At 42.0% G+C, this 12130-nt stretch overlaps 1 pseudogene; it reads left to right on the forward strand.

The window, feature by feature from the left end:
- The first annotated feature begins 5830 nt into the window (after positions 1-5830).
- LOC101670784 lies at positions 5831-11733 on the forward strand (annotated as a pseudogene).
- Positions 11734-12130: the final 397 nt, after the last annotated feature.

A 12130-nucleotide genomic window follows, 5' to 3' on the forward strand; every position in this document is an offset into this window, starting at 1 on the left:
TTTAGCTAGGTTATACTACTCAGTTATTCAATCACACTAATCTAGGTGGGGCTCTGGATGTATTTTGTGAATGTAATTAACCCTTATCATCAGTTGACTTTAAATAGAGATTACCATTGAAAGGCTTTCAAAGCAAAAACTAGGGTTTCCCCAACAAGAAAAATTTCTGCCTCAAGAACACATCAATTCCTGCCCATGAACTTCTAGCCTTGCTGGTCTGTCCAGCAGATTTCACTTACCAGCCTCAACAATCACCCAATCCATTTCATTAAAGTTAAGTCTCTCTTTCTCTCTTTCTCTCTAATCCTAACTAATACATTGTGTTTGAAAAGTAAGATATTTTTCCTTCTAAAATATTCAAGATTGTTTATTAAAATTAAAATGTCCAATATACATCATAATTCATTAACATAAAAATTAAAACTCAAAGTGTTTAAATAAATTGTACTTCAGTTTTTGAAAGTTTATTTAAATTCCAGCACTCGATGTCCATCCAATTGCCTTGTAAAGAATTGTTTTGCTTCATTCCAATCTATTGTGTTGGTTAGGGTCAGTTAGGAAAAGAGAAACCACACCAATTGAATTTAACAGCAAATATTTAAGGAGTTGGTCAAACCAGTATCAGAGAACTAAAACACTGAGAGGTCAGAGAGGTAGCATTGAAGATAGTATTGGTAGAAGATACCATGCCTAGGGTGGGGAGAAAGAAGAAGAATCTAGAAGTTTGGAGGAGGGCAGTACAGAACTGGGGTGGAAACTTCTGGACAGGGAGAGCTTCCTGGCTAGTGGATGCTGTGATTCTGGTTCTGGGGCCACCACAAAAAGCTGGACACAAACCAGGTATCACTGCCAAGCTGACAGGGACACCCAGCAAACAGGAAGGAAGAGCAAGCCCCTCATCTCCAGGCTTGCAGCTGCACCCCTCTCCCCATAGTGTTCCCTATTGGCAGAAAATAGAAATGTAGTTTGCAGGAATTTAGTAACTGCCTCAGAGCAAAATACAGAAGGTGGTTTAGTATCTGAGAGTCAATACAAATTTAAGAGTACAGCAATTTGTGTGATGTTATAAATGTTCCTTTGCTACCATATGCAACTGTTGTGAATACAACCTCAATTTGTCGCTTCCTCTGGAGCCATGAACTGGAACACAAAAGCAAGCAAGAATGCTTGGCACTACTGGGAAATACTTCACTGTGAAAGAATCTGTTGCCTTCCTGCTTTCTGAGAAGAATTTGACAAGTTAACAAATTTGTCTTTTTCTAACCTAAGCACTTCTGCTTTTCAAATCTGCCCTCAACTCCAAAAGGGTGTTGGCCTCCAGTATTGGCGGCGGAACAACCCACAAATTTTCATGGCGTTTTGACACGGTTGCCTTTTGTTTTGAGGATATAGGGCAAGCCATGTGAAGAAGGATTCCCCTGGGGTCCGAACAGGAGCAGATGTTTAGGGTTACAGGTTGTGCTGTGCCGGGGCTGATGGTAGGATCCCAAGTGGCAGACACGCTCTCTAATATTTGGGTGTGTGTGTGTGTGTGCATGTGTGCGTGTGTGTGTGTGTGTGTGTGTGTGTGTGTTATGCAGGGTTTGTGTTATGCAGGGCAAGTCAAGAGCCTCAAGTCCAAGGCAGAAGTTCTTCTTTTCTGGATTTAAGAATAGTACTCCTCAAGGGTACACTGGCAATGTGGGGGAACTAATGCCTCACAGGGAGAAATTTTGACCAATGAAAGATGGGAACCTATGGATAAATCCCCCCCCCCCCCGCCTTTCCCAAGATGATGCTGAAATGACATTTATGTGGTTTCTCAGGGGCACAATCTCATGGTTTTGAGTGATCAGTTATTGGTGGCCAGCTTGCTAGATCTTCTTCATGTTGGTTCTTTCTCTTTCTCTGCCAGGCTGTCTTTGAGGCTCACTCCTGCTCCCTGGGACTGAATTCCCTGGTAAAATGCCCACAAATAAATCTGTGGCCTCAGGCTCTTTTTTCTGGGAACCTTGACTAGGACACTGTTAGCCCTCCGTGCATGCAAGCCATAATTGGAGAGTATTTGGGTTCTGGTAAAGAAGAGTGAGATGAGTTCTGTCAAGGAGAGCTGGGTCTAGGGTGAGGCATTCACTTCCAGGGGACACCCAGGTGGGCTGGCCTCAACAAGAAGAGTCTCATCTTTGTGTCCCAGGAGATTCTCTTCATCATATCCACCTGGCCTTGCTGGTGGAGGTTAGAGCAGAGCCATCTGTCCCTCCTGCATTAGGGGGTCCCAGTCAGTTGGATGAAGCTAAAGAAACAGCAGAAGCCTTCCTAGCAGCTGGCCAGTGTCCAGGAACTCCAAAATATAGAGGTTTGAGCAGATTGTGTTGGAGTATGTGGAACTTGCATTGTTACTGATGTTTTTCTCAATTCTTTTGTATAAGTAGATGAACAAGCTCACCATTGTTTACTAGCCAAAATGATTTTCCTATGATTAGATTTCAAATGCAGAGAACCAAGTTAATCATTCTCCATGTGCAGCTCACTATCACTGTTGGTTGTGGGACTCTTTTAGGCATTGATGCTTAGCTTTCTTTTAAATGACATTTTATTTTATTATTATGTTCCTTTTCAAGTTTTCATGTAAATTCTACTCAGTTAACATATAGTGTAATATTGGTTCCAGGAGTAGAATTTAGTGAGTCATCACTTCTGTACAACACCCAGGGCTTATCACAAGTGCCCTCCTTAATGCCCATCCCCCATCTAGCCCATCCCCAGCCCATCTTCCCTCCAACAACCCTCAGTTTGTTCTCTACAGTCAAGAGTCCTTTAAAATGTCATTTGAAGGGACTCCTGAGCCCTTCAGCTCAGGGCATGATCCCAGGATCCTAGAATTGAGCCCCGTATTGGGCTCGATGCTCAGCAGGAGGCCTTTGCTTCTCCCTCTTATACTCCCCTTGTTTGTGTTCCCTCCCTCAATGTCTATCAAATAAATAAATAAGATCTTTTTAAAAATGTCATTTTCAAAACACTTTTTCATTTACCAGTTAATTCCTTTTAGGGGCACCTGGGTGGCTCAGTGAGTTAGGCATTGGACTCATGATTTCGGCCCAGGTTGTGAGACTGAGCCCCACATGGGACTCTGTGCTTAGTGGGGATCTGCTGGAGATTCTCTCCCCTCTGCCCCTCCCCCCAGCTCACTCTCTCTCTAAAAACAAAAAGCAATTTTGTTTAATTATAGAAAATTTAGGAATTTTAGTAAAATAGAAAAATATCCAGGATGCTGGTTGGCTCAGTTGGTTAATCATCTACCTTCAGCTCTGGTCAAGATCCCAGGGTCTTGGGATAGAATCCCACACCAATCTCCTTACTCAGTGAGGAGCCTGCTTCTCCCTCTGCCTGCTGCTCCCCCTGCTTGTGCGTGCTCTCTCTCTCTCTGAGACAAGTAAATAAATAAAATCTTTAAAAAAAAAAAAAAAAAAGGAAAAATATCCATAGCCGTACACCTAAGTGGTACCTTTGTTAACATTTTGATAAATGTTCTAGACCTTTCTCTATGCATTTTACGTTTTAGGATACATTGTGAGTATACTTTTAAATTTTCTTTTCTTTTTTTTTTTTTTTTTTTTAAAGATTTTATTTATTTATTTGACAGACAGAAATCACAAGTAGACGGAGAGGCAGGCAGAGAGAGAGGAGGAAGCAGGCTCCCCGCTGAGCAGAGAGCCCGATGTGGGACTCGATCCCAGGACGCTGGGATCATGACCTGAGCCGAAGGCAGCGGCTTAACCCACTGAGCCACCCAGGTGCCCCACTTTTAAATTTTCTATCATGCTTTTTTACTTAAGGTTATACCATGATCATTTTGCAATGCCATTAAAAAACTTTTTGTAAAATGGTAATCTGAGAATAATAAATAATAAACTATATAGGCACCCAATGCTATGTCCATTTTAATATTATGATATATCGATACCATAATTTATTTCAGTAATTCCCTAGCTGTAAACACTTATTTTCTACTATGCAAAAGCCCTTGGGATACCTGGGTGGCTCAGTCAGTTAAGCATCTGCCTTCAGTTCAGGTCATGGCTTCAGGGTCCTGGGATGGAGCCCCCATCAGGCTCCCTGCTCAGCAGGGAGTCTTCTCCTCTTCCCTCATGCTCTCTCTCTCTTCTCTCAAATAAATAAAATCTTTTTTTTAAAAAAAATCCCTCAGTAACATCCTATAGTTGCATTTTTGCAAATTTGTGCTACTATTTCCTTCGATTAAGTTTTTAGAATTATTATTATTTTAGAAGATTTTGTTTTTAAGAAATCTCTATACCCAACACGGGGCTCAAACTCATAACTCTGAGATCAAGAGTCACGTACTCTATCGACTGAGCCAGCCAGGTGCCCCTGGAATTACTGGGGTCAGAAGCCATGTATATTTTTAAGGATATTAACATGTTGCTAAACTGCCCTCTGGAAAGCAGACACCACATTGCCGATTCTGTTCTTTATTGTCCCCATTATGGATTTCAGTTCTGATGTTTCAGAGTTGTTTCACCCCCTCCTTTTCCTTTTCATTCCATTGTTTCTCCATCTTAATCCATCCTGTTTTTCTGAATCTGTTTCAAAGAGGTCAGTTACTGGGGCGCCTAGGTGGCTCAGTGGGTTAAGCCTCTCCTTCAGCTCAGGTCATGATCTCAAGGTCCTGGGATCGAGCCCCGCATAGAGCCCCGCATCGGGCTCTCTGCTCAGAGGGGAGCCTGCTTCCTCCTCTCTCTCTGCCTGCCTCTCTGCCTACTTGTGATCTCTGTCTGTCAAAAAAAAAAAAAAAAAGTCAGTTACTTTGCATTCTTTTGAGGAGGTAAAACTTCCCAAACTGTTTTTGTTTTCTTCTCTGATTCCTGTGGATTATCTTCATCTGAGATGATACCCCTTCTTTTGTTTGAACATTTTTCCATGGGCTTTATTTTATTATTTGTTGATTATTCTCAATATCCTCTGGGGAATAAGAGATCTCAGAGATCTCACTTGGTGTGTTTTTTTGCCCTCATGCTGCTCTCTCTTCACCCAGGGGATGGTACGGTCCGTGAGTCAGACCTACAGTGAATGGCTGGTGCATGCATGCTGCTCTGGCCAGTTCAAGCAGTCTTCCCCCAAATGTGTCTGCTAGAAGGTGGCAGGCTCTTCCATTTGTTGGCCATCACACCTTCTGAACAGATGTGGTTCTTCAAAGATTATCATCTCAAGCATGCAGTTCTCAAAGGCTCCTGCTCTCTCTCTGCCCTCACCTTAGAACTATCCTTGAGGGGCAGTCACATCACAGCTTAGCTGAGCTTTATGTCAAGTGGATCTCTAATTAGGTCATCATATAAAGACATTTGCATTGGATTGCCTGGGTGGCTCAGTCAGTTAAGTGTTGGACTCTTGGTTCCAGCTAGGGTCATGATCTTAGGGTCCTGGGATTCAGCCCCACGTTGGGCTCTGTGCTGGACATGGAACCTGCTTGGGATTCTCCCTCCCCCCTCCCTGTGCCCTGCTCACCCTCTCCCCCCACCCACATGCACACACACTCTCTCTCAAAAATGAAGTGAAGTAAAATGAAATAAAATAAAGACATCTGAATTAAAAAGTGATGGAAAAGATGCCCCTCTGTCTCTCTAGGGCCCAGTGTCTGCTGGGACTTGACAACCCATTTGTGCTTGCTCTCCAGCATCACTCCCCATCCTAAGCTCTTGGCCAGCATTCCCTACTGTCCTCCAAAAAAACTTTACAAGGCAGCTAGGAGTCAGATTTTCCTGTCCCTGAACTTCATGGGGAAACAGAGGCATGGAGGGACATGACGATTCATCTGCCTAGTTAATGAGCGTCTATGGTTCCTTTACTTCTCCTCCAGTGCTTTCTGCCATGGCATTATGCTGCCAGTTTTGCCCATCCCTTGAGGTTAGTTGGGCTGCTGTGGAAGGTCAGTTTAGATGAATCAAATATTTGAATTGCCTTGCTACTGCTTAGAAAGTGCCCAGAATGTAGGCTTCCCTACTGAGCATTTGAGGTGTGGTGCAGAATAAAACTGCACACACCTAGCGCCCCCCCAACCCCGAAGCTCTGAGTCATGTGTTTACCATTCAGGCTCCATCAGTCTTAATCCACTCCATCCTCAGTGACAGCTTAGTCAGTATGAAGTGCTTCTAATAATAGCAGCGGAGGAACATACACAATACCTGTAATCTTGAAGGTGCTTTAGAAAATTATGCTCTGCCATTTCTGTGTCTGGTCATAATGTTAACATTACATCTGGAACTTCCTTAGCATGGTGACATAGACAGACATATTTAGTAACTGGGAAGTCATGGGGTTATACTTGAGGGGTCTAGCGCAGAGTTTAACCAGCCCCAGCTAACCACCTTGGACACCTCACCTGTCATGAACTTGCACTTCTAGGAGAATGGAAACCAGCATTTACTAAGCATCTTTTAAGAATCTTTTGGTTTCCATGGAATTTAGAACTATAATGGTCCAGCAGGTGTAGAGGGGAGCCAGCTGTGAAAGGGTTAATAGGTCAGGTGGCCTAAGGGCTAATATTAGAAACTCTGAAGGTGATCATCTGTTGGACTTACAGAAATAGAAGCTGGTAGGAAAAAGAAAGAAGGAAAGAACGAGAGGCAGTGAGATAGGAAAAAAATCTCATTGACATGTTTCAGGAAAGGGGCCATTTAAAGTATTGATTGAAGAGATCCTGAGGCTGGTGTGTTCCCAGGGGGTGAGGAGAGTAAATAAGACAATTTGCTGGCAAAAGAAAATGCAGCTACACTGTTGTGGGATACAGAAGGACTGGGAAGCTAGCTTTAGCCCTTCACCTCATTCTGCTGTTGAGATGTGGTCCTTTGTCCAGAGCTACCTTTCAAGTATGAAAGGCTGAGACAGACACAGTGGGGTTTGGAGAAGGAGGATGATGACAGGGAGAGAGGAAGAGAGAATCTGAGATGGGCTAATTTCTTCAAGTTCCTGAAACAGAAGTACACATGAACAAATACACTTAAACATCTGTGACCCTTTCAGGAGAAAATTCTGATTCCATGATTTCACTCCATGAATAAATCCACTTTGTCATTTATTTTGATGAATAAAATGTTATTCATGGACTCAAATCTATTTAGAAACCTTTTACTATTTTACAATCTCATGGATTTGAAGACAACGTAAAACCTGTTCTCTGTAGAAGCTTCTCATTTTGATCTCCACATGATGACAGTTCAGTTGCTAGTCAATCATGCAAAGAGGGAAAATCTTTTGAGAATGTGCCTAAACCATCATAATGTTTAGTATACTGGTCGTACTTCTGCAGGGGAATATACTCAGCATCAAAAGAATTGCAGAGGGCAGGGCAGTTTGGGGTTTTACTTCCATCTTCTTCAGCCATAATTTTCAAGAAGTGCCATGCTAAGTCATAAAATCATAATTATACACTAAATTGTACTCACAGACTTGGGTATGATTACAGAGGTTTCTGGAATGACTAAATATGTTCACTAAGTGGATAATTGTGTATTCCTTTTTTTTTCCTTCACATTTATATTATAAAAATTTGCAAACATCAGAAAAGATGAAGGACTCCTCCAATAAACACTCATATATCTGCTTTTTAGATTCAGTAATAGTTAATATTTTGCTTTATTCGCTTTTTCTTTCTCTGGACATTAGATATATTTATAACCTTTGAAATTAAGTTGTAGTTATCATGATATTTTGCTTCTAAATACTTCACCAAGCTTGACACTTTGTCATGCCATTAGAGAATGAGAATTTTTTTTTTTATTTTCAGCATAACAGTATTCATTATTTTTTCACCACACCCAGTGCTCCATGCAATCCGTGCCCTCTATAATACCCACCACCTGGTACCCCAACCTTCCACCCACCCACCCCCCCGCCACTTCAAACCCCTCAGATTGTTTTTCAGAGTCCATAGTCTCCCATGGATCACCTCCCCTTCCAATTTCCCTCAACTCCCTTCTCCTCCCTAACTCCCTGTGTCTTCCATGCTATTTGTTATGCTCCACAAATAAGTGAAACCATATGATAATTGACTCTCTCTGCTTGACTTATTTCACTCAGCATAATCTCTTCCAGTCCCGTCCATGTTGCTACAAAAGTTGGGTATTCATCCTTTCTGATGGAGGCATAATACTCCATAGTGTATATGGACCACATCTTCCTTATCCATTCGTCCGTTGAAGGGCATCTTGGTTCTTTCCACAGTTTGGCGACCGTGGCCATTGTTGCTATAAACATTGGGGTACAGATGGCCTTTCTTTTCATGACATCTGTATCTTTGGGGTAAATACCCAGGAGTGCAATTGCAGGGTCATAGGGAAGTTCTATTTTTAATTTCTTGAGGAAAAGCCAAGTTTTGTTTAGAAAAGGTAGGCAAGAGGAATTGATTGTCAGCATAACTTTTGGTAATGGAGGTTTCTAGCACTTAGCTAATTCTCACATTGATTTTCTCATACATGGTGCCATTTTATGAACCATGCATAATAAATTCCATCTTGGTAGTTCTGGTTTCAATAATTTCAAGAGACAAAGCAAATCCACTTTAATTCTGTACCTTTATGTCCATTTTCTTCATTATTTCCTTCAAAAACACATCTCGGTTACAATGTTCTCTTGCACACACTAGAAGACAGAACTTGCTTTTTTCCTCCCAATATAGGAAGTACTAGAATTATTTTGTAATATGTATTTGGGTGTGCTAAGGAGAAAGTTAGAGATCTCTTTAACAGAGTTAAGATCTCCTTTGAGATTTTTCCTTATTTTTCCTGGGACTCAAATCACCTTGCAAGGTGGAGGATGTTAAACATCACATTAATACTTGCTGGTGATTATGGGACATTAATGTATATGCTACTTCACAATACTTTACAACCTTCTGCAGAAAAATAATTATATTCCTTTAATGTATTCATAATATCTCTGCAATTTCTTTTAAAAATTATTTATTTATTTATTTCACAGAGAGAGAGAGAGAGAGAGAGATCACAAGCAGGCAGAGAGACAGGCAGAGAGAGAAGGGGAAGCAAGCCCCCTGCTGAGCAGAGAGTCCAATGTAGGGCTCAATCCCAGGACCCTGAGATCATGACCTGAACTGAAGGGAGAGGCTTAATCCCCTGAACCACCCAGGTGCCCCATCTCTACAATTTTTAACTGCTGTTTTGTTCCCAGCCTATCTTGTACACAAGTGCAAATCTTCATACCAGTTAATCAGTGGCTAGATTATAGATTATAGAAATTATTCATTAGAAAGCTATAGATGTCCTGCATTTGTTTCAGAACAAACCAGAGAATTTAATTCAAAGTTCTAAAAAAAAATAGTTATAAAAAATTTTTGACAGATGAGACACCTGGATGGCTCAGTCGTGGGCATCTGCCTTTGGCTCAGGTCTTAATCCTGGGGTCCTGGGATCAAGCCCCGCATCAGGCTCCCTGCTTGGTAGGAGGCCTGCTTTCCCTCTCCTGGTTCCCCTGCTCGTGTTCCTACTATCGCTGTGTCTCTCTCTCTGTCAAATAAATAAATAAAATGTTTTAAAAATTAAAAAAAAAATTTAGACAGATAGATGGCATATGAACGTAATGAACCGGCTATAAACAACACTCTTGAATATGTCAAAGTACTCTCTGGCACTTTTCCTTCTTTTTATCAACCTCCTCTCCTTCACAACAGATCAATGTGTGGCACCCATGACAAAGCCTCAACAATATTGGTCTAAAATTGGACAAAAGCTATTGTAATTGGATAATAATGATCTATAAAACAGTGAGAGCTAGCTGTTTTAGGTAAAAAATAGTTAAACTATGTGTCAAGTCCCCGGAACCTGTGTGTCCTGCTGCCATTTCACGTAGGCAGACGTTCTAGTCCAGTGGTTCTCAAAGCTCAGGATGCCCAAGGTTGACAGGGTGCCTGCAAACATGTTTATTTCTTGATCCTGATCTTAGAGGCTCTGATTTGGCAGATCAGGAGTGGAGCCCAGGAACCTACATTCTGTTCTGTTCCCTATGTGATTCTGATGCAGGCCATGATGGAACCTGCTTTGACTTATATTGTTACTGGCACCTAACATGCCAAGAGGATGGGTCACAGCTAAGCCCAAGCCATTGTGTGTAAGCTGACTTAATACTTGTCTTCGCTGGTTGACCAGGGCTAATGGTCCCCATTGCATCCCAGATCAGTCACTGCTCAGAAGGAACAAAGGACTGGAATGCTGTAAATAAAGTCATTGTGTGGACTGACTCTGAAAAGGAGGCTTTGTTTCCCTGTCAGCTCTGAAACAAACTTATATGACAGGACACCTGGGCAGTAGTGTTTAAACAAAACTGTGTGTGTGTGTGTGTGTGTATGCACACGTGCATGGACATAGCTATTAGACCCAAGGTTAGTATTTCAAGGGACTACCCCACACTTCTGATAAAGTTCAGCTACAATGTGACATATGCACTCACAAAAATCATCATGCTATGCACAACAGTGCCAGAAAAACCACAGGGTTTATGGGAAAAGATGGGATCAGAGAGACAATACTCCAAAACTTTAACAGTGACACATTAAAGAAAAAGGTATAGGAACCTAATAAAAATTCTAGCACAGTTTTACACGTGTTAAATGATCAAGAAATTCATAAGTAGCCTCATAACTTAAGAAATTCATAAGCAACCAGAAAAAAAGGTATAGAACTGGAGAAAAAGAAGGTTCCTGCTGTGCCAGAAATCATTAAGATGAAGAAAAGGAATATTGCAGAGCTGAAGATCAAGCACCTGAGAAATTTTCCCAAAAGATGCCTCAAAATGCAAGAGGAAGCTTATCTATGAAAAAGCTAAGCACCATAATAGGGAAAATTGGAGAATTCACAGAAGAAAGATTTGAATTGTGAGGATGGCAAGAAAAGTGAGCAACGTCTTTTTTTCTTTTTTCTTTTTTTTTTTTTTCTTTTTTAAAGATTCTATTTATGGGATGCCTGGGTGGCTCATTTGGTTAAGTGTCTGCCTTCAGCTCTAGTTATGATCATGGGGTCCTGGGATCAAGCCCCACTGTTCAGCAGGGAGCCTGCTTCTCCCTCTGCCCCTCCCCCTGTTTGCACTTTCTCTCAAGGAGAAAGAGAGAGAGAGTGAGCAGGGAGCGGGCAGAGGGAGAAGGAGAAGCAGACTCCCCACTGAGCAGGGAGCCAAGATTATGACCTGAGCCTCGGGCAGATGTTAACTGACTGAGCCACCCAGGTGCCCTGTAAAGTGAGCAACTTCTGTGTAACTGTGGGACCCAAATGGGCATTTCTTTTCAGGATCAGAGGTATCAATGGTGTGAGCCCAAAGCTCCAAAAGGTCTTCACCTGCGTCAGCTCTTCAGGGGCACCTCTGTGAAGCTCAGTAATGCTTCTGTTAACATGTTTAGGATGGCAGAGCCTTAACTTGCATGGGGTACCCAAGCCTGAAATCAGTAAATGAGTTCCCTCCTAGCATGGTCACAGCAAAATCAATGAAATAGTCAATTGTCCTGACAGATAACACTCTGATTGCTCTAAATAGGGCACCACCTGCATGGAGGATCTTATTCATGACATCTGTACCGCTGGACAATGCTTCAGAGAGGGAAGGAACTTTCTGCAGCCCTTCTAATTATCTTCTCCATGAGGTAGAATGAAGAGAAAGATTACAGATTTTGTAGAAGGTGGAGATGCTGCCAGCAGGGAAGACCAGATCAATTGTCTTGTTAGAAGGTTGAGCTAAGATGTCTGCCATGACTATAATCTGATCAGTTAATAAACAGTGACCGATTTCACGTTAAAAAAAAAAAAAGGAAATTCACAAGTAACCAAATAAACATGGCTTTAAAAATACTTCCAATTTGAAAGGGTTGCAGCTTGTGATTCACTGTTAAGTGGTGGGAAGGTGGGTTATCTAAGCTCAGAGGAAAGAGTATAAGAGCAGATGTGGATGGGCATGACGTAACACCTGCATGAACTGAGATACATGGTAGGTACTTGGGGTGGTGTGTGTGCGTGCAAGTGCGTTTTGGGTATCCCAGGCCACTTAGTTCAGCTGAGTGCAGTGTTCTGCTTTCATCCAGTTTCTCACTCATAAGAGCTCATCTCACACAGCAAAGGTAAATGTGCTCGGTACTCAT

The sequence above is a fragment of the Mustela putorius genome, unplaced genomic scaffold (genome assembly GCF_011764305.1).
Source record: "Mustela putorius furo isolate JIRA1106 unplaced genomic scaffold, ASM1176430v1.1 tig00000145_pilon_pilon_pilon, whole genome shotgun sequence".
Classification (NCBI taxonomy): Eukaryota; Metazoa; Chordata; class Mammalia; order Carnivora; family Mustelidae; genus Mustela; species Mustela putorius.